Below are 24,299 nucleotides of genomic sequence, written 5' to 3'. Positions count from 1 at the left end.
ATTCTACAGAAATAAAGGATTGGGTTTTTTGATAGGATATTTACCTATGGCTTTCCATCAGACTGAATATAAAAATGGAAAGAAGTTTTAAATGTCTCTCAAGAGTTAAATTTCCACTAATATGTGAATAATCAAAAAGCATTATGATTACCTGCAATAGAAAAAGGCATCAGGGACCTGCTTCCTTAACATGTATCTTGGATTTTTTATTTTGTTTTGTTGTTGTTTTGCTGGGTATAGTATACTTTACTGATGGTACATTACAAGGTAGGGCTCCCCCAAATTATCCCTTTTGCAGGGGGTCTGGGATGGAAACTGTGTAGAGGTTGGGAGATTCTCAGTGTGGTAGGGGGTGGATTGGGGTGGGGTCTCCCCAGAAGCTGAAGGTCTCTCTCTTCCTCTTGCTCTCACTGGACTTTTTGGTCCAGAGGGCTCTTACTCCTTGGAGGCCATGTGGACCATAAGGCCAAATTCATTGTCATACCAGGAAATGAGCTTAACAAAGTGGCCATTGAGGGCATTGCCAGTCCCCATATCAAAGGTGGAAGAGTGGGTATCACTGCTAAAGTTGCAGGAGACAACCTAGCCCTCAGTGTACCGCAGGACACCCTTGAGGGGGGCCCCTGATATCTGCTTCACAACACTCTTAATGTCATGTATTTGGCAGCTTTCGCTAGGCAGCAGGTCAGATCCATGACTGACATGCTGAGAGTGGGAACACAAAAGGCCATGCCAGTGAGCTCCCCATTCAGCTCAAGGATGACCTTGTCTACAAGGTCTTGGCAACAACAGAAGAAGAAGGAATGATGTTTTCGGCAGCCCCTTGGCCATCATGCCACAGCTTCCCAGAGGAGCCATCCACAGTGTTCTAGGCAGCAGTGATGGTGTGGACTGTTGTAATGAGTCCCTTCATGATGCCAAAGTTGTCATGGATAACCTTGGCCAGAGGGGCCAAGCAACTGGTGGTGCAGGAGGCACTGCTGACAATCTTGAGGGAGGTGTACTTCTCATGATCCACACTGATCACAAATACGGGGTCATTAGCAGAAGGTGCAGGATGATGACCCCCTTGACTCCACTCTTCAAGTGAGCCCCAGCCTTCTCCATGGTGGACTCTGCAACATACTCAACACCAGTATTACCCCATTTGATGTTGGTGGGATCTCACTCCTAGAAGATGGAGATGGTTATCAGTTGATATCAAGTTTACCATTCTCAGCCTTAACTATTCTGTTGAATTTGCCATAGATGGACTCACACTGGAACACGCAGACCATGTAGTTGAAGTCAATGAATCAGTCATTGATGGTGACAATATCCACTTTACCAGAGTTAAAAATAGCCCTGGTGACAGGTGCCCAGTATGGCCAAATCCATTTATTCGACTTTCACCATCGTGTCTTAGGGACACAGCTGAGACGGCACCAGAAGATGCATCTGTCTGTCAAATGGGGAGGGGCAAAGAGCCCAATTTTGTTGATTAGAGTTATACTCAGTTGTGTGCAGGTTAGTATTTAACAACCCTCTTCTGTGGGTCAATATGAGCTGTTCCCTCACACTTTTCCCCCTTTAAGACAAAGGTGTTCACCTTTCATTGTTATCATTTTGCCTATTGTTACTGACAAAGTCAAAGTTTTTCCAGCAACATTTTCACCAAGAAAATTTGCAGCTTTGATTAACCCCTTACCAAGTGTAAATAAATTAGAAATTAGAAAGTAAGTCAATGATGTTACACTACTCAAACAGTAGTTAAGTCCTTAGGATTTTAGACACTCAGACTGAAATCTGATCAACTCTTAGACGACATGATTTTGAGCTTGCCAAGTAACCTCTGTAAACCATTTTCTACATCTCTAAATTGAATATAATATGAAGCCAGCCTTACTTTTCATAAAAATTAAACTAAATAATCCATGTAACAAATATCCAGTAATGACTATATATGCATACCACACAGATCAAAAAAATCAAATTCCATCCGCTACCCTTATTCTTTGAGAAGAGCAAGAGTATTTACAGTTATAAACTTCCAAACTCATAGTCTCTCCCATGTAAAAATGAATTCCCTTTCCTGAATTATTTATAGTGGCACTTTAAATTTATTTTAAAAAATGAACAAGTACATTTAATTTAAAATTAATAAGACCATTATTGTGTATTCATTAAAATTTCATGTGATTATTAGAAGCATTTATAAGGTATGCAGTGGACTCATTATATAGAGAGATGGTAATTAAGCCTTAATAAATGGAATTTGAAATAATCATTTATAAAAAGATATTATTGAATTTGAGACCTCTTATTTTAAAATCTATCTATAGTATCTATTTACTACAGGCAAAGTAAGAAATTATGTGTTTTGTGAATATTTAAACAAATAGAATTAATTTCAGGAACAGATGACATAGGGTAAGTCTTCCAGTGAAAGATAATCTGTTGCTTGCTAGAAAACCATAATGCAATCAGGAGATTCTTCTGACTTTCTTCTCTGCATCTTTTCCTTTTTCAGTAATCAGGGTCATTACTTAATGATGGCAACAGAGCCTCCCCTTTATTCTTGTAAACACTGACAATAAATGGCAGGCTTGTTCATGTGTTGTCACAAAGGTCAGTGTGTAATTGGCATCGCTAATAATACCTGTGTGATTTCATTTCATCTGCAGATAATTTCTCTGGTTTTCTTTTTTTTCCCTTGTGATTTTGCAAGGGGGATGGAAATGTTTAATTCTACTTCTATAAAACATCTGGTCACTTGAATAGCTAAATCATAAATTTCAAGAAGGCATCATGACTATTTTATTTACAATTTTTGTTCCCAGCTGTTAGCTGGAATATAACTAGGGTAGATTTAATACCGTTTTCTCAAGGGAAGGAAGGAAGGAAGGGAGGGAGGAAATACTGAAAAAATGTCTTTAGAAATTACTAGAATTGTTCAGAGCAGTGTTTTCTGATCTCACATGTGAGCGCCTTTAATTTTTCTTCATAGTACTTATTATAGTTTGAAAATACATGTATATATGTATTTAACCAATTTAATTAATTAATGACTGCCTCCCCCACTAGATTATTCTACTTACAACAATACTCCCAACTTATAGAATAGGATCAAACATATAGTAGGCACTCACTAAACACTGATCAAAAAATAAATGCTTCCTGGGCGCCTGGGTGGCTCAGTGGGTTAAGCCGCTGCTTTCGGCTCAGGTCATGATCTCAGGGTCCTGGGATCGAGTCCCGCATCGGGCTCTCTGCTCAGCAGGGAGCCTGCTTCCCTCTCTCTCTCTCTGCCTGCCTCTCCGACTACTTGTGATTTCTCTCTGTCAAATAAATAAATAAAATCTTAAAAAAAAAAAAATTTATAAAAAAAAATAAATAAATAAAAAATAAATGCTTCCTGTCTTGGTAGCTCTGTAAATTAGTAGACACCAAAACTCTATTTAAAGATTCTATGTCCCAGGCGCCTGGGTGGCTCAGTGGGTTAAGCCTCTGCCTTTGGCTCAAGTCATGATCCCAGAGTCATGGTATTGAGTCCCATATCGGGCTCTCTGCTCGGCAGGGAGCCTGCTTCTTCCTCTCTCTCTTTCAACCTGCCTCTCTGCCTACTTGTGATCTCTGTCTGTCAAATAAATAAAATCTTTTTTTAAAAAAATAAATAAATAAAGATTCTGTGTCCTACTTTATAAGACAAGAAAACTCTCTAATAACAGAGCAAGTCTATTTGATAATATTTATTACATGATGGCATATACCCCAAGATGTTCAGTTGGCCTTTACACATGGGAAATCTTTAGAGACGAAGTTTCATCTCATTTTCTCCAAATAACCATGATGTGCAGACCAGCATTTGCATCCCCAAACACTTATAAAATATTTAATATGTATTCTAAAATATATAACATATTATAAATCATATTTTAAATGATCTACTTCTCTCCAGACAAATGAGTTTCAGTTATTGGTCCAACTATATAATCTTACTTTTGAAGGTGGGACTAGTAATATTACAAAAACAAACAAACATGTATCTTGTCAGTTCTCTGTGAGTACCACTAAGTTGTCTGTGATTTGTGGTCCATATTAAGCTAAAATATATTCAATATATATCCCTATATACTATCAAGGTAACCTTGGGTCTCTTTTTTCCCTCCAAGGGAAAATACTCTAGAAAACTTCTGATTCACGAGCTAATAGGCTTTTTCACATTTTTCCCTCTCTCTTCTCAAAGGTGAGATGATTTCAAATTCAACATTAAGGAGTCTCTTATAAAAATGTAAATTAATACAATATAAAGCAACAGTAGCAATAATAATATATACCAATTATTAAGGATCTATTATGTTCCTAGCACTACACCAAACAATGAAAGAAAACAACACTGAAAGTAAACCTAAGTCTCATTTTAATATTTTTCTCAAGATCACTTAGGTAATGTAAGGGCCTATTTAGCCAGAGCGATTCCATCTGGTTAAACAGTGATTTTGTTGTTTATGCAGTAAAACTTAAACTGACCCTGCCCATCCCCCCTGCCCTTGCTTAAAAGCAAGTCCAGGAAATCAGTCCCAGGTAACAAAGCCTAAATACAAGGGTAGGTCGGGCCAGCTGGAGACATCCAATCACTGGGGCACGCATACTGTTTCCCTAGCTACCAAGGAGTGTGGGCCCCACCTTTTGGGTGCCAATTCTGACCAAGGTGATAGGCTAGTTCAAATAGCTACTAGGGGGTGAATTGTAATTCAATTGGTCACCCGTGTGGGGCCTAGCATGACCGTGCAGCTTCTTCTGTGTGTTACAATCTCATTGGCCACCTGTGTGTGGCCAGGCTCAACCACATGGCCTTTGCTCTGTGAGGATGGGAGGGGTTGCCCTCTCTGTAAGAGGCGGCCCTAACCCATCGGTTTGGTTCTTGATGCTTGGCATGACATAAAGCTCTGCTTGACCTTCGCTTTTTATCAGTCTCACTCCTTAGATTACAGACCTAACAGTAATAAGGGGGCACAACTGGTATTTGAACCCAAGTCCATTAGGATACAGCAGAAATTCTCACCCTTGATGCTGTTGGCATTTTAGACCAAACAGTTCTTTGGCGTGAGTAGACTGTCCTGCGTCCTTACCCAATGAATGCTAGTGAAACCCCTTCTCAGCCGTGACAAACAAAAATGATGCCAGATATTGTCAAATATCCTATGTGGGGTAAAATCTCCCCCACTCCCTGCTCTTTAATGCCCCACCTATCTCAACCCATCATCCCCACCTCGATCGAGAATCACTGGAACATAATGGCCAGTGTTTCACTTCCTCAGTGAAGGGAGAAGCCTAAGAGCCCAGCATTCAAATTTAGCCCATCTTAATATTTGCTAATATTGTAAAAATCAGTTAAATATTCATATATCAGTTTAACCAAGCAGACTTGTTCCTTAACAAGATATACTAGGTAAACCAAACTTCACGAAGGAAGGTATAAAGTTATTATGAAACTTATTTTCTTGCACATTGTTTGGAAATGCTTCAATTTTAGAAAACCAAAGGGGGGGAATGGACAAAAACCAGAGTACAGTGAACTTTTCATTTGCAAGTTGCATATCTTTAAGGAATTCAAGTCATTTCCTAGGATTAAATTTAGAAGTTAAAAATGAGAAATAGGATTCTGTTTGTTGCTTATTTTCCAGTGATGTTTCTGAAGTGGGGTTTACCTTGAAATAAGAGTCACAAATGTTCTTTCTTCAGGTCACATACTGGTGAAGGATAGTTAGAAGACAGGTCAAGCCCACCAGCCCCCTTTTTCTCTGCACCCCTCAAGAGGAAACCACCCTCAAAAAGACTTGAACACTACCTTGGAAAGTGCCCTCCACCCTTTCCCATGTGATAGATGACAAAAGCCTGATTGGATGACACACCCATGGAGGGCTAATCAGACTAAAACATCCCGCCAACAAGCCCAGAAAAACCCCTAGACTTAGAAACTCCAGAGGTGGGGCACCTGGGTGGTTCAGTGGGTTAAGCCTCTGCCTTCAGCTCAGGTCATGATCTCAGGGTCCTGGGACCAAGCCCCACATCAGGCTCTCTGCTCAGTGGGGAGCCTGCTTCCTCCTCTCTCTCTGCCTGCTTCTCTGCCTACTTGTGATCTCTGTCTGTCAAATAAATAAATAAAATCTTTTTTTTTTTTTTAATAAATAAAGTCCTAAAAAAAAAAAAGTAACTCCAGGGGCAATTCTCTAGAGTCCCCTCCCTCTTTGGGAGCTTTGTACTATCATATCACTCAATAAAATGTTGTTTTGCTGCCCACAACTCGCCTGGTCCACCTCTTCATTCTTTAAAGTGGTGTGACCAAGAACAGTGGGCACCAAAGGAAAAAAAAATCCTGTAACAGTATCTTCTATCACTTTTACCTAAAATCAGAGAATCAAAATTCCAAATGTTTTTTCTAATTGAAGAAATCAATTAAAATGATACCTTGGAATTTTCAATAGTAATCACCCCACCTTTAATAAAAAAATTAACTTTGTTTTTCACACACAAAATTACAACTTCTAGTGTTTTGGTTTTGCTTTTTTTTTTTTTGGCATTCTTGGTTCCAAGTGTCACTGTAGATGTAAAGATGGATAGTGCTACAAAGTCATTTACTTTACACCACAACTCAATCACTCAGTATCAGAGTCAAAGAAAATTAACCTGCTAACAGTAATCACCAGGTTTTTTGTTCCCAAAGAAGACAGTTCATTTAGTCTCCTACTCAATAAAACAAGTTATGTGTAAAAATCTTTTATCTTCATAACACCAAGACTGATAGAACTTTCCTCTAGAGTAAATAAACTTTAAAAGTTTAAAAGTTAAGTATCACTAACAGTGAGACTTTTGCTTCCAACCATGATGAAGTAACTGATATCAATGAACCCTTCTGGGAAAACAACTCCAAAACTGAACCATATATCTGAGACAAAGGTTTTCGAGAATTGAATATGTTGAGAAAAGGGGGACACGTGAAATTGGCTCCACGTTTCTTGTAGCTTTCTGCCTACAGACACCATCCTGACAATGCACAGCAAAGTAGCCCCCAAGCAAAGAGTGGTGGGAAAGACAATCTGAGATGAGGAGAAAAGGTGAGAGTCTGGGTCTGCAGAAACAGCTGATTGTATAAGATAGAGGAGCTAAAAAAGAGAAGGAATCACAAGTCCAGCAACCCAGATGTCAGTGTGACAGCTTGCCTCAGGCCTTTGGCTGAGAGCAGGGCTGTGCGTGTAAACAGTGAGATGCCACAGGTGGAAGGGGCATAGAAAAACTGGAGCCCCAGCCAAGCCAGAGGCAGGAAGGTCACCATGTACACTGGCCATTCTGTGGAGATCCCAAAAGGTCACATCTTACAACTCAGGATTATGCCCTGTATTGAAGGCCATGACCAAGGACTAAGGACAAAACGGAAATAAGCCTAAAACCAAGACCAACAAGTACAAAAGGATTCACTAATAACTCCCTGCAAAAAGAAGAAAAAGAAGAAGAAAAAAACCCACCAACACTCAAAGGAAGACAACATAATCTATTGGCAGAAGGGGTAAGGAATTTGAAATGTGTATAAACCTACCAACGAAGCTCAAAAATTCGGAAAGAAAAAAATGGACAGAATCAAATTCAAAACATTGGTGGACACATTTCAAATAATCGACGTAAAATAAAATACAGTTTAGGTGTTCATTTGAATTTTAAAATTATGTATACCTATATCCACTACTGCCACACATATACACACAAAAAACAAGATACAGCACATTCTCATCACCCCCAAAATTTCCTAATACCCTTTTCTAGTCAATCACTCTGATGTCTTTATCATAGTTTAGTTTTGTCTTTGGAGTTCGTGTAAATAAAAACATATAATATGTAGTACTTTCATGTTCAGTTTTATTTGCATAATGTAATGATTAAACATTAAGATTCAAACACCTTGTTGCCTATATCCATAGATTTATTGCTGTATATACTTTCCATGGGTGAACATATCACAGTGTATCCATATTCCTTTTGAAAGACATTTGGGTTGTATCCCATTTCTGCCTATTATGAACAAGGCCACTATAAACATTCTTCTGCAAGTCCTTCTGTGAATATGTTTTTATTTCTCTTGAAAAATACCTAAGAATGAAATTGTTGGGTCCTAGGGAGATTTATGTTTAACTTTATAAGAAACTGACAAATAGGGTGCCTGGGTGGCTCATTGGTTAAGCCTTGGCCTTCGGCTCAGGTCACGATCTCGGGGTCCTGGGATCGAGTCTCACATCGGGCTCTCTGCTCGATGGGGAGCCTGCTTCCTCCCTCTCTTTCTGCCTGCCTCTCTGCCTACTTGTGATCTTTCTCTGTCAAGTAAATAAATAAAATCTTGAAAAAAAAAAAGAAACTGACAAATATTGTTCCAAAGCTGTATTGCTTTAATCATCCATAAAAATAAGTAGGAGAATTTCAGGAGCTCCACATGTTCACCAATATTGGGCATATTTAGATAAAGATATAGTTATAGACATAGATATAGGTATATGGATACATTGTTGTTAGATATATAGGTATCTTTTTTTGCTATTCTAATAAATGTGAAACAGAATGGTTTGAATATTTTATTTCCTATTTCTGTGGTGAGAAATGATGATAAACATCTTATTATGTGTTTAATGAATGTTCATATATCATCTTTTGTGAAATGTCTATTCAAGTGATTTGCTCGTTTTTGAAATCTGGGACATTTATGTTCCTATTATTGAATTCCAAGTGTTCCTTGTACTTTTTTATGCAAGTCAAATGTCTGTGTTCTGTTTTTCCCAGTTTCTGGCTTTTATATTAAACTTTTTTCATATTAGTTTTATATTTTATATTTATTTATTTCATGATGGCTTTCGACGAAATCCGTTTTATCAATAATTTCATTGAAAGTTTGTGCTTTTTATGCATCAAGCAAAAAATCTTTGACTCCACCAAACTCACAAAGATACTCTCATTTTCTTTTTCTAGAATAAGCTTTATGTTCTGCTTTAAATTTTCAATAAATTAACCACCATAAATTATTTCATTATTTTACTGAAATATAGTTAACATATTACACTAGTTTCAGGTATGCAATATAATGATTCAACAATTCTACACATTGCCCAGTGTTCATCCAGATAAGTGTATGCTTAAACTCCTTCATTTATTTCAGTCTTCCCCCACCCACCTACTCTGTCAACCATCAGTTTGTTCTCTTTATTTAAGAATCTGTTTCTTTGGGGTGCCTGGGTGGCTCAGTAGGTTAAGCCTCTGACTTCAGGTCAGGTCATGATCTCAGGGTCCTGGGATCGAGCCCCGCATCGGGCTCTCTGCTCAGCAGGGAGCCTGCTTCCTCCTCTCTCTCTCTGCCTGTCTTCTGCCTACTTGTGATCTCTCTGTCAAAAAAATAAATAAAATCTTTAGGAAAAAAAAAAGAATCTGTTTCTTTTAAAAAAAAATCTGTCTCTCTTTTTTTTTCTTTGTTCATTTGAAAGTTTCTTAAATTCTATTTGAGTGAGATCATATGGCATTTGTCTTTCTCTGACTTATTTTGCTTAGCAATATACTCTCTAGCTCTGTCCACGTTGTTGCAAATGGCAAAATTTCATTCTTTTCTACGGTTGAGTAATATTCCACTGTGTATATATACCATATTTTCTTTATCCATTCATCTATGAATGGACACCTAGGTTGTTTCCACAGCTTAGCTTTTGTAAGCATGTTATTATAAACGAAAGGGTGCAAATATTATTCCGAATTGGTGTTTTCATTGTCTTTGGGTAAATACCCAATAGTGGAATTCCTGGATCATATGGTTATTCTACTTTCTATTTTTTGAGGACTCTCCATACTGTTTTCCACATTAGCTGCTCAAATTTACATTCCCAGCAGTGCACAAGGGTTTTCTCCGCATTCTTGCCAACACTTGTTATTTCTTGTTCTTTTGATTCAAGGCATTCTGACAAATGAAATGTGCTGTCTCATTGTGGTTTTGATTTGCATTTCTCTAATGATTAGTGATACTGAGTATCTTTTCATGTGTGTGTTGGTCATCTGTATGTCTTTTTGGGAAAACATCTATTCAGATCCTTTGCCCATTTTTTAAACATTTTTTAAAATTTTATTTATTTGAAAGAAAGAGAGCAAGCGGAAGGGAGAGGCAGAAGATGAGGGAGATGATCCTGGATGAGCAGGGAGCTTGACACAAAGCTCAATCCCAGGACCCTGAGATCATGACCTGAGCTGAAGGCAGAGGCTTAACCCACTGAGCCACCCAGATGCCTCTGCCCATGTTTTAATCAGACTGTTTGGGTTTTTGGTATTGAGTTGTAGAAGTTCTTTTTTGTTTTGTTTTGGTGGTTGTTTTTTTTTTTTTTTTTTTTTTAAGATTTATTCATTTATTTGAGAGAGAGAGAGTATGCAGGCACATGATGGGGGGGGGGCAGAGGGAGAGGAAAAGAGAGAATCTTAAGCAGATTCCCCACTTAGTTGGGATCCCCATGTGGGTCTCAATCCCACAACCCATGAGATCACAACCTGAGCCAAAATCATGAGTCATTGCGGAACCAGGTGAGTCCCACAAGAGGCCAAGTTTTACAAGTTCTTTATATATTTTAAATACTAACCTCTTATCAGATAAATCACTTTCAAGCATATTCTCCCATTCAGTGAATTGTCTTGTCATTTTGTTGATGGTTTCCTTTGTTGTGCAAAAGATTTTTCTTTTTTTGTAGTCCTAATAGCTTGTTTTTGCTTGTTTTTGTTTTCCCTTGCCTGCCTGAGGAGACATACCTAGAAAAGCGTTGCTAGAGCTGATGTCAAAGAAATTACTGCCTGTGCTTTCTTCTAGGAGTTTTATGGTTTCAGGTCTCATGTATATGTCTTAAATCTATTTTGAGTTTATTTTTCTGTATGTATGATGTCAGAAAGTGGTCCGATTTTATTCTTGTGCATATAGCTCTCCTACATAGATTATTTTTGTGTAAAAATTTGAGACAGATATCAAGGTTTCTTTTTCTCATTGAAATCCAGGTGTTCCAGTTACGTTTTTGACAAAGACTTGGCTTTTTCATTGATTTAACCTAACATTTTGCTCAAGTATCAATTGGCAATGTGTGTACTGGCACATACACACTCATATTGTTCTTTTTCTAGATTTACTCTTCTGTTTCATTGCCTTAATATAGCTTATCCTCATTTATATAGAAATGCATATTTCTATTTATTTATTAAACACATATACGGGAATATGTGTATATATCTCATACATATATTTTCTGGACTCTATTCTCTTCTGTTAATTTATTCATCTGAACACACTAATGACGGATTATCTCATCTCCTACAGATTTATAGTAAATCTCAACATCAAGTGCAGTTGAGTTCTCCAACTTTGTTCTTTGGACTACTCTAAGTTGTTTGCATTTCCATACACATAAAGGTATGTACCTTATTATTTCTTCAAAATAGTCTGCTGGGACTTTGATAGAAATTGGATATATAAATCAGTTTAGGTATAACAGAGAACTTAACAATATAATTTGTTCAATTCATGAACACGATACTATATATTTATTTAGGACTTCTGTAATTTCTCTCAGCTGTGTATCATAGTTTTCCATCTAGGGGTCCAACATATATTTCATTAGGTCTACTCCTTAGGATTTAATGTTTTTAAATACATTATGATGGTATTGGCTTTTAGCTTAATTTTCAAATGGTTTGCCGCATGTATATAGAAATGTAATTGATTTATATGTTAATATTACATTCTTGATCTTTCAAAATATACTTTTGAGTTTAATCATTTTTCTTATAAATACCATAGTTTTCTAGAACCACAATCATGTCATCCTCAAATAATGACAGTTTTACTTCTTGTTTTTCAATCCATATTTTGTTTATCTTTGTTTTTCTGTACTATTTGATGTGGTTTTCTAGAAAAAGTTGAATAGAACTAGTGAGAATAGATATTTTTGCTTTTTTTCCAAAATTTAAGGGAAAAGGGAAAACATTAGCCATATTAGCTATTATAAAATATTAGCTATAGTTTTCTCACAGATGACTTTTATCATTTAAGGCACTCACCTTCGATTATTTGATGAGAGGTAATGTCTTGAAGTTGCATCAAATTTTGTTATATACTTTTTTTTGCACATAATGAAAGATTACATAGATTTTTAAAATTTTATTCTGTTAATGAGATGAATTATAATGTTTGATATTCAAATGGCAAATCAACCTCATTGATTCTTGGGATGAACTCATCAGTCATGTTGTATTATCCTTTTTATATGTTACTAGACTTGATTTGCAAATTTTTTAAAGAGAATTTTGTGTCTATATTCATAACATATTTGAAAAAAAAATTTTTTTTGTGGTCTATGGGAGGTTTTAGTATTTAGGTTATGCTGGCCTTAAAAAAAAAGACAAAGAGAATTTTGAGTCTTCCTCTGCTGCCATTTTTCTGAAAGAGCTTATATATATTGCAATTACATTTTTAGAAAATATTTCTTAGAGGGGCATCTGGGTGGCTCAGTGGCTTAAGCCTCTGCCTTCAGCTCAGGTCATGATCTCGGGGTCCTGGGATTGGGCTCTGCTCGGCAGGGAGCCTGCTTTCCCCTCTCTCTGCCTGTCTCTCTGCCTACTTGTGATCTCTCTGTCAAATAAATAAAATCTTTAAATATATATATATATTTCTTAGAATGCCTGGGAAAAGACATCAAGGATGGAGAGCGATGTATGGGGAGGAGAGGGATTTAGTCTTCAAAAATTCAACTTCTTGAGTGAGTAAATACTGCATTATTCATATCTTTGATTTCTTTTTATGTTAATTTTGGTAATATCAGTCTTTTAAGAAACTTGCCCATTCATCCAAATTGTAGAATTTATTGGCATAGAGTTATCCAAAATATCTTAGTGTTTTCATTTTGACATCTATAGTTTATATACCTATTGATGTCCTCTTTCTGATTCCTGATATTGATAATTTGTGTATCTTCTTTTTTCCCCTTGACGAATCTTGCCAGGGATTTAAAATTTTATTAATCTTTTTTGAAAAATAAAACTTCTTTTTGGTTAGAAACACAAGATTAAATTAAACTTGAAAGAGTAATGAAAGTAAACAGTGTAGACAAAAAATGGAGGTCATTGACAAAGAAAGGACCATATAGAAAAGCTTAATAAAACCAAATATTAATACTTGGAAAATTTTTTAAAAATTAAAAAATACCTAGTAAGACTGATGAAGGAAAAAGGACAAAAATTTCAAATTACCAGTATCAAGATTATCACAACATATACTACACACATTAAAAAGTATCTTATATCAATAAAATGGACAGCTAAGGTAAAATAGACAACTCTACAAAATACACAAATTAAGAAAGGGAGAAAAGAACAAAGAAAAAATTTAAATAGCCATATACCTGTTAAAAATTGAGTTTTCACTTACAACCTTTCCAGATTCAAATAGTTTCATTTGTGAATACGATCAGATATTTAAGAAGAAAAAGTTAATTTAAGTGGTTTCTCTCATGAATTCTGTCAAATATTTGAAAAAGTAATTTTTATACATATTTGAAAAAAAATAAAGGGAGACATAATATTTCCTATCATTTTTGTGAGGCTGACATTACACTGACACCAAACCTAATTTAGATATTAGAAGAAAAATAACTATATACCAGTATCTCTCATGAATGCAGAAATCCTCAACAAAATATCAGCAAATCATTCTGGAAATATATAAAAAGAATAACATGACCAAGTGAGATTTATCCCAGGGATGCAAAATTAATTTACCATTTGTATGAATTGATGTCATTCACCATATTAACTCAATAAAAGGGAATACATGAATACCTCAAAATATATACAATTTTCTAGCAAAATTTGGCACCCACTCATGATAAAATAAAAATCCTTCATCAAACCAGAAAATAAAGGAACTGCCATAATCTCATAGAGGACACCTATTTCTTTTTTTTCTTTTTTTTTTTTTGACAGAGAGAGAGATCACAAGTAGGCAGAAGTCAGCAGAGGCTGCCGGGGGGGGGGGGGGGGGGGCAGAGAGCCTGATGTGGGGCTCAATCCCAGGACCCTGAGACCATGACCTGAGCCAAAGGCAGAGGCTTAACCCACTGAGCCACCCAGGCGCCCCAGGCACCTATTTCTTAAAAACATCTACAGCTACTGTTATACTTAATGGTGAAACAATGAATTCTTTCCCCCTTACTACTGTGAATAACACCAGGATATTAACTTTTAACAAGTCTAGGTAGCATTGTATTAGAGGTCTTAGACAACAGATAAGGCAAGAAACCTACATGAAAGTTATAAAGATTGAAAAAGAAGAAGTAAAACTATACTTTATCCGAACTTTTGTTGTGGGATGTTGGAGTAGTATATTTATATTGAAGTTTACTTCTCATCAATAGAAAAACCAAACTGATTATACATACAACATAAAAAAAATCTCAAAAAACCTTATGATGAGCAAAGAGAAGCCAGATACAAGAAAATGTACGATACAATTGCATTTCTGTGAATTTCAAGCAGCAATGTATAGCAAAAGATTTCAGAGAAATGGTTGCTTTCAGGAAAAGGGCTGCTTTCTCCTTTTGGCTGGAGAATAATAAGGAAATCCGGAGTGACGGGAATGTTTTCCATTTGGATCCAGTTATTGGTTATGTGGTGGTGTGCATTTCCCAGAACTCATTAAACTGTACCGCTTACGATTTATTTCACTGAAAGTAAGTTACACCTCAACAAAAAATAGAAAATAAATGCACCAAAAAGTCAATAAATCCAGCAAAATGAATCTATCGCGATGAGAGTCCAGATAGTAGTTACACAATGTATGGAATTGGGACGTGAGAAAGAAACAAAGCAGCCTCTCCAGGACTGACAATGTTCTCTGTCTCATCTGGGTACTGTTTGTGCCGAGCTGTTTACTTTGCAAAATTTCAAGTACACCGATGACACCGGCATTTTTTAGTAGGTTCAACATAATTAGCATTTCAAATTTTTGATGCTAGTCATCACAAAAGGCCTCTCCATCAAGTCCTACTTAGAAATGCATATACTGTGTCATTGGTACAATGGATGTAAAGAGGTTGCTAGCGGGACCACCCTATTGTGCATAATAACCTCCTAGTGGAAACGCTTTCACCTGTTACTATGACAGCATGCTTTGACTATGGCATTCAGAGAATAAATCTTTTCCATTTAATCTGTCCGGTCGCTTTGTTATTAAAGATGACAAGGAAGCAGCGGCGAGCATCACCGGAGAAATCACAGCAATATACATCTGTCACATTATAATACAGTGGGATCGGAGATCATTCAGGAGTGTCATAATTGTAATTTCAGAAAACCAAATACTATTTACGTGATAACATCCACCTGTACCTCTTTAACTTGTATTTTCAATTTGCTGCCTGTTTACATCTATTCAAAACTTGAAGTGCTGCCTGTCATTAAATACTATGTAAATAAGTTAGGCCTAACTGTGAAGCTAACAGGGGAAACTTCAGCATCTGGGGCCAGAGGATTCTATTTTAACAACACGCATATGGTCCTTGAAGGCACAGCTCAAGCATTTTGATAGACATGCCAAGATTCAGCGAAGGAGACAGACTTTTCCCGCAGATGAAACCATCTCGCAGGGAAAGCGAGCAGATTAATGGAAGTGTCAGGGTTCTTTGGTTGCAATCTACAGAAACTTGTTCTGGCTAACACATGCAAAAATAAGAATTCATCATAAATAGATTTGGGAATTGCTCACTGGATTAAGGTGAGGAAGGACAACAAGGTATCCGTGAAGCCTTGAGAAAGGGCACTGAGGGAAATGTATATTGGAGACTGCTCGGCCCCACCTCACATCCCCTTGGGTCGACTCTTCATTCCAGCCATTGCTACAGAATAGAACTACACAGGTGTAATGTAACAGCCCCTTCTGTATGAGGCGTCTCTGCTCCATTGTATGGGTAGGAGAGCTCACTCAGGCACATACACAAAAACATGGAGATGGGAAGGAGTAGAAACTCATCTGGCAATTAGTGGGACATGAGCTGCTGGAAAAATATTAGCCTCTTCCATCCCCCATCTGGGTAATTTTGAGCTGCTTTCCACATGGTTCCACATATGGTCCCAGCAAGATGAAATCTCAATCGCTTAGGGCAGTGATCAGCAGAAGTAGCAGCTCTAACTGAACTCTCCCTGTTTACCCTCTCTGTCCTCTGCACCTTTGATGTAGAACCACCTCCCAAGACATACTTCCTGCCCACAAACCCTGTGCCAGGCTCTATTCTTTCAGGGAAATCTCAACTAAAACAAAACTTACATGCAGGGCCCTGTCGCTACCACAGCAGATAAATTCCAAATCTCTTCAGTTGTTTTTGTTCCTCTGCTCTTGATTCAAATCCTGAGAGAGAGCACACATTTGGCCAAACCTTGGTCCCATGTCCACCCCAAACCTATGAAGGCTAAGGTACAACAGACAGCCCCTCAAAAAGAAAGAGGTAATTTGTAGAAAGAGGGAGAAAGGAAGAGAAATAAAGAAAGAAAAGAAAAGCTGTCCTTCATTTATCTTTCTGTGTGTCCAAAATATTTCATTAAAAACCCGAAGCAAACTCCACACAGTGAAATTATTTAAATTATATTCCTAACTTAACAGCACATATAGCAGCATATTTGCAATGAATTTGCTTCACTGAGTGCTTGAAATTACAGGTCACTTATACTTATGGTCCTTGATTAAAAATTCATTAAGAATCTGAAGATACTTGGTTAGAACCTCTTATCCTACTCACTCGTTTACGAAGTTGGACACACACTGCCACCAGAAAGGAACCAGGTTTCTACAAAAGATGGGATAAGCACATTCCACTGTACTAGTCTCACTCTTTACAACTAAACACTCTAAACAAAAATATATAGAGGAAGTAGCAGAAGACTGTGAGAGGGAGATGAGGCCACTGGCTCAGGACCCGCACCTTAAAGGAACAATGTAGTGGGGAGAGCCCTGGTTTGGTTTTGTCTCCTGTATCTCTTGGCCTTGACCCTAGAGCACCTTACAACTTACAACCTGAAACACAAAGCAATAAAAGATGCAAAAATTAAATAAGAGACTGCCCTTGCTAGCCAAAGCATGGGGAAGAAGGCATCCCCTCGGGACAGACCCATTGACCTCTATGTCCCCTACTGCAGCAGACACCTCAAAAGAAACTGCCGATCCCTCTTCCCATCAGGCATTGCAGCAACTGGGGAGCAAAGCTGAGTCAAACTCCCCACATTTCACTAATGAAGCAGAGGCCACAGTGTGACCCTCCTCCCTAGGTGCTGGGGATACTATGGTGTAGACCCATGTCAATAAGCCCCACTGTGAAACAATAACTGCAGAAGAGGCTGAGCCCTCTCCCCCACCCCAGCCAAAAGCCCATCTTATTCTACGTGAATATAAATAGCGGCAGCATCCCTCCTTTTTCCACGTCAGGTGCTATGAAGACTGTGGAAGGAACCCCATCTACAATCCCTGCTCTGCACCAAGGAAACATCTTTGGTCAAGAAGAGGCAGTCCAACCTCTGCCTGGTCAGAATGGGCAGATTGGGAGATGAGATAAAGGAGAGCAGCGGGCTGGGAAAAGAGATTCTTCTATCGCAACATAAACTCACGATCACACCCCCAAGCAGCCCATGTGTGAAACTGACTAGCATCAATACAGCAAAAGTTTGGAGAAGTGAACTGTGGGGCAGGATAGCACTCAAGGGTGAAACTGGCCTCAGTAGTACACAAGTCGGATATTCTAGGTAATACTGCAGAAGTTTCAAAACTAAATTGACATTGGAACTACAATCCACCTACAAAAGTGGCCCAAGTCATGCTTTCTGAACCTAAACAGGTCTGTTGCCTGGTGAAACAGAAGATTTAAGTAGCATCCATTAATAGCATCACAACCTAATACTTTAAAAACCCAGAACGCCATCCAAAATTATGTGTCATACCAAGAAGCAATAAATTCTCTATTCAAATGAGAAAAGATTATCAACAGATGCCAACATCAAGACAATCTAAATGCTGGAATTATCTGACAAAAATTTTAAAGAAGTTCTCATAAAAATGCTCCAACCGGACACCTGAGTGATCAGTTGGTTAAGTGTCTGCCTTTGGCTCAGGTCATGATCCCAAGGTCTTGGGATCAAGCCCATACCAGGTTTCTTATTCAGTGTGGGGCCTGCATCTCCCTCTGCCTCTGCCTCTGCCTCTCTCTCTCTGTCTCTCATGAATAAATAAAGTCTTAAAAAAATAATAAAAATGTTCCAACAAGAAATTACAAACACTCTTGAAACAAATGGGGGGAAAAAAAAGAGAGAGAGAGAGAGCTCCAGCAAAGAAACGGAAGATAGAACAAAGAACCAAATAAAAATTTTAGAACTAAAAATAGAGTAACTGGAATTGAAAAACTCCCTAGATTGGCTCAGGGGCAGAATAGAGATAGCAGAGCTGGGGGGAAAGTCAGTAAACATAAACATAGATCAATACAAATGATCCAGTCTGAACAAGGAGAAAATGATATAAAAATATAAAGTGTAGAGGAATAGTGGTGCAATAATAAAGGATCTATCACTTATGTCACTGAGGTCCCAGAAGGAAATAAGAAAGAGGTTGGGGTTAAAATATTTGAAGAAATAGTAGCTGAAATAGTCCCAAATTTGAAAAATGATATAAATCTATAAAAAAAAGAACAGCCATGGGGTGTCTGGGTGGCTCAGTGGGTTAAAGCCTCTGCCCTTGGCTCAGGTCATGATCTCAGGGTCCTGGGATCGAGCCCCACATCAGGCTCTCTGCTCGGCAGGGAGCCTGCTTCCCCCTCTCTCTCTGCCTGCCTCTCTGCCTACTTGTGATCTCTCTCTGTCAAATAAGTAAATAAAATCTTAAATAAAAAAAAGAACAGCCATAAACAGGATAAATGCAAAGAAATGCAATTCTCTGGTCTATCATAATAAAAAATCTGAACCCCCCCAAAAAAGAAAGAAAAAATATGAAAACTATAAGAGAGAAACAACATGTTACTTATAAGAAAGCAACAATTCAAATCCCCAAATATTTCTAACCAGCAGAAACAGAAGCTAAAAAGGAGTCACCCAACACTTTTTAAGTGCTGAAGTAAAAAGAACTATCAAACCAGATTTCTACATCCAGTGAAAACATATGGGGAGTTTCACAAAGGAGAGGAGGAGATGGAGGAGGAAGGGGAGAGGGAGGGAAGAAGGAAGGGAGAGAGGGAGAGAGGAAAGAAATGCCATATATTTGGATTTGCTTGAAAAATTTCAATACCTGGCCATTTGGGCCTGAGTTCTCACAGTGCAAAACAGTGGTCTTGAGGCAGAGAGAGCTGCTCCCTTTAGAGGAACGCATGCATTCCCTAATATTCTCTATTTACCGGAACATCCATTGATAGCCTCTGGCCCTGGGTACTATTTCAGCCATCTATTCTACTTGCCTGCTGTTGCAGGCATTAGCTTTATGAAATCCAGACTATTAGCTCTAAAGTTTTCTAGAAACTCCATTAAAAGCTATTTATTCCCAGAAAGAAACCCATACAAGCAATTTTGCATTTACTTTCCCAAAGGTCATCAACCCACATGCTCCTAAGATTCTCCAGACTCCACTTTCAGAAGCCTGATTTCAGACAACTAGTGTATTATTCTCTTCACATTGAGATCATTTCTGTGTTAGCGTTATTAAGGAATGTTTCTGTTAATGTCATACGTGTTTGCTGTATTATGTAGGAATATTCAATTCTGCTGTAGAGAATAAGACCAGTAAGGAAGATATATGAAACTAAATATAAAAGTAAGCGCATTGTAAAACATATTAGACATAGACAAAATAGGTAGAGCCTACATAGGGAGGAATAGAAGGACCAAGTAGCTACCTAAATATTCATAAGGCACCCAAGAGTTTCTGGTACATAATTTATAGGATGGATGGATGGATGGATGGATGGATGGATTGCAAGGCTCAGTTTCTCCAGTACATTATACCTCTACTTCTATCTCTAATATATTACTATTTTTTCCATATTCATTAGTGCAACTCTACTAGATAATAAATTTATTGGTGATAAGAGCCAGAAATTATGTGCACATGGCAGAAGTTAATAAGTATCTGAAAGCTGTGTCATACATAAAGCAGTGATTCCCAGACTCTAGGGCACAAGATAGTCACCTTGGAAACTTGTTTAAAACACAGATATCAAGGAGCCACTCCCAGAAGTTTTGACCAGTGATTGACAGGTGTGATATAAAAATGCGCATTTTTACCCAGATTCCCAGCACTCCTGACGTTGGGCCTTCTTCCACAATATATCAAAAGCTACTGACTAGGGCACTGGGAAGGCTAGGCTAAGTGGAAATCTCTACTTTCTCCCTAATTATGAATATTATAAAATAGATTAAAATAAACATCAGAGCAGCCTGAAAGACACTTTGTTTTCTTTGTTTTCAAGAACCACCTTCAGCCAGCTACAGACTGAGGATGGACATTAAGATCATCAGTTAGGTTGATGGCTTGAAAAATTAGGAAGACTTTTCAAGTTGAGCAATTCTTTTATGTGTGGGCTCACAGCAGTTGAAACAAGTAGCCCACTGGATTTTCTTCACTTCTGTTTTACTTTATGAAAATGTTGCATAGTGCCTTTCAACCCTGCTAGCACCAAACAATGAGTTCAAATTCACTTACATATTCCAGTCCCCAACTTTCTCAAAAATTGCCAATCTAAATTCTCAAGCTTTAATTTCTGGAACATGTAATGGACATTTTGGAATGTGGCATGATATATGTAATAATGCAATGTATCTGTCTTAGGAAGAACTCTTACATACCTGGAAAATGTTTATTTACTGTTCTGTTGAATCTGCATGAAGTTGGATGAGAATTCCAAGCTTTTTGAAATGCAAAGAAATCCACAACTAATCAAAAGTGCCATAAACATTTGTATGCTAGGTAAAAGCAACTGTCTTCTTGCACAAGCTCTTGTTTTTCCCAATTCAAAACAGCAGCTTGCAAAGAAACAAACAGCAAACCTAAAGATAAAACGATAAAATGGAGGGAGCATTTAGTGCCTCCTCCTTCTCTGACATGGTATGACCAAGGAATTAAGAGTGGAGTTCAGTACTAAGGGTTATTAAAATAGCAATAGAATAGAAATTCTCCATTAACTGGCTGGGCCTTACTTGAATAAGGTAGGTGATGACTCCAATATTTTGATTTTCCATCCAGTTAGAGAGTATACAAAAAGAAAGAGAGGTTAGAATTATAGTATTATTTAATGATGTTAAATAATGAGCCAGACCGAGGCAGCCATACAAAAAAACAAACATATAAACTACTGAGCTAATACAATAAATCAGCTTCGGGCTATAATGGGTAATGCAAAGGAAACATGCCCCCCACCAGGAAATACTAGCCTCCTACCTTATAGGAATCATTCAAAGACAATTATACACTGAGTAACCTCTTCAAAGTTCAGTCAATGTTTTTGCCTTGGTTTCGCACTACTTTTCTTCTTTTATATTTAGATAAAAGCTGGGGGGGAAATGGTTTCTTTCAAGTTTGCTATTAATATATAACACAAGAAGCATTTTCCTGATTTCACTATTGATTGCTTAATGAATTTACAATCATCCTCATTGTGCAAGAGTTTTATCCCATGAGAAGGGGTATTGTCTTTTCAAAAGTCTAAAGACCACAATTCAAAATCTTTATTAAAGGATTTTTTACTTTGCAAGACATTTTCAGAATATTTTATATTAAAAGAATTTATATACAAACTTCAGTCTCTGGAGGCCTCGCTGACTCTGAGTTATGTAACATCTGACCAAACCTTTAACAACTTTTGTTTTAAAATGTCATTCTACAGAAGGAAATAAAGAGCCTATGTGAAGACTGGATGTTATAGGATTCTTATTCGGAGAAAGTTAATCCTGTTAGACAAAAGATCTCCAGAAAAATATATTTTAGTGTCCTCAACAAGATAGATAGCCACCCCATCATCCTACATCGAAACACACCCAAACACACCCATGGGGCTTTTAGTCTCTCAAGATTAAGAATTCATGGAAAAGGGGCACCTAGGTGACTCAGTCAGTTATGCGTTCACCTTCACCTCAGATTATCATCCCAGGGTCCTGGCACTGAGTCCTGCATTGGGCTCCCTGATCACTGGGGAGCCTGTTTCTCCCTCTCCCTCTGCCTGCTGCTCTGCCTACTTGTGCTCTTTCTCTCTCTCTCTGTTGAATAAATAAATGAAATCTTTTTTTTTTTTAAGATTTTTCTTTATTTATTCGACAGAGAGAAATCACAAGTAGACAGAGAGGCAGGCAGAGAGAGGGGGGAGGAAGAAGGCTCCCTGCCAAGCAGAGATCCCGATGTAGGACTCAATCCCAGGACCCTGAGATCATGACCTGAGCTGAAGGCAAAGGCTTAACCCACTGAGCCACCCAGGCACACAATAAATGAAATCTTAAAAAGAAGAAGAAGAAGAGTTATTCTTGGAAAAGATCACTATACATGTGAAGGAACCTCCTTCATGAAAGTAAAGAAAACAACAAAAAGAACGAAGAGAAAATAGATAAGGCAGGAAGGGATAAAGTTTATTCACATATCAAGATCTGCAATGTAGGGCTGTCAATGACCCACCCCGCATCAGAAAATCTGTACTGAAATCAGGCTTCACTGAAGGGAAAACCCTGCCAAGGAAACCTAATATACACCAAGCACAGTCCTCTGACTCAGCTCTTCCTAGCTTAACTTTACCTAGAAAATAAGACCAGTAGGCTTATCAGGAAAACCTTGATCTAGGAGATCAATCAGGCCCTGTTTCTATACTGCCTCTTCTAACATTCTAGAAAACTCACTCTTGCCCCAAATCTCTTGGGAACAGTGTTTCTCTGCCTGTGAGGCACTGTAGGCCCCCAATCCAGGGACTACTTTCCCTTAAATAAAGGGCATCAAGCTCATTACTAACTTGTTTTAGTTTTGTCATTGGCGGTTTTGGCAGCCCAGATGGGACCAACCAAAGACAGCTGCTGAAGATTCTGGGAATGGCTCCTAAATGAAGGTGCCCCATAGTCCTGTTGGTTGGCTGCCTTTTCTGGTTCTCTCCCAGATCCCTGGTAAGCTTCTCTCATGTGGAGCTGAGCTTATTTGGCCTTCTTCGGGTTTGCTGGTCCTGATCCTTCCTGGTGGAAAACTGGGGTGTAAGAGGGTCCAGATTTTTCTGCATGAGACTTAGTGGACTGCAACATGTGGATTTGTGCCAACCTCATCTACAAAGTAAACATCTCTGGGCAGTCCTCACAGGCCTCAAGAGCTGTGCACAGGCATCTAGAAACAGTAAGACTGGTTGAATTAGGGAGGATTATTTCAACAAGGGAAAATAATGGGTACATCTCAATTGAAGAAAACAAGATGGCAGCCATTATAGGACTTACAAAGCCTCAAGGTAAGTTCATAGCATAAACTTCTAGAGAACTTGGGGAAATAAATTAAGACAAGAAACTCGGACTATTTGGACAAATGCCACATCAAAATCTAAATAGGCACAATTCAGACTATTAAAAGCCATTAGGGAATCCACCACAATAAAGAAACCTTCTCAGAAAAGAAATAATAGATGTACTGGTTATAAGACTCCCAAAAGCCAAAGCCATAAAATTAGTGTGGTGGAATGGGTTAGATTGGTACTAGATCACCTATCAATCTCAAGAAAATATTTGTGCGATGAGGTACACTGTAAAACACAAAATCCTCAACTTACTGGTACATCCCTCTTAGATATTAATTTGATTCCAAGAGACCCATGGCTTAGCCAAAGAAATAGAATCCTCAAGTTTCAAAGAATTAAGTATGCCACCTTCCCAGCATCTTTTTTTTTTTTTTAACTTATTTATTTGAGAGAGAGAATGAGAGAGGGAGAGCATGAGAAGGGGAAGGGTCAGAGGGAGAAGCAGACTTCCTACCTATGCAAAACTCAATCCTGGGAATCCAGGATCATGACCTGAGCCAAAGGCAGTCGCTTAACCAACTGAGCCACCCAGGCACCCCCCTTCCCAGCATCTTATGTCTAAGAACTGTGATTCTTGAGGCTGTATGTATGGCCAGACTATGTGAGCTCACAACATAAAAATGGAGCAGTTGGATTAATTAATTTTAAGCATCCCTTTTATTTTTAAAATTATGTGATCAGATGAATTTGAGTGATTTTCCATAGTCCAATTATTAAGAT

The 24,299-nt window shown here is 38.0% G+C and overlaps 1 pseudogene; it reads right to left on the bottom strand.

The window, feature by feature from the left end:
• Nucleotides 1-435: 435 nt before the first annotated feature.
• On the bottom strand, nucleotides 436-23,202 carry LOC131831190 (glyceraldehyde-3-phosphate dehydrogenase-like; annotated as a pseudogene).
• Nucleotides 23,203-24,299: the final 1,097 nt, after the last annotated feature.

The sequence above is a fragment of the Mustela lutreola genome, chromosome 5, assembly GCF_030435805.1.
Source record: "Mustela lutreola isolate mMusLut2 chromosome 5, mMusLut2.pri, whole genome shotgun sequence".
Classification (NCBI taxonomy): Eukaryota; Metazoa; Chordata; class Mammalia; order Carnivora; family Mustelidae; genus Mustela; species Mustela lutreola.
The sequence above is the reverse complement of the archived record's forward strand: the minus strand, read 5'-3'. Positions and strand labels throughout refer to the sequence as shown.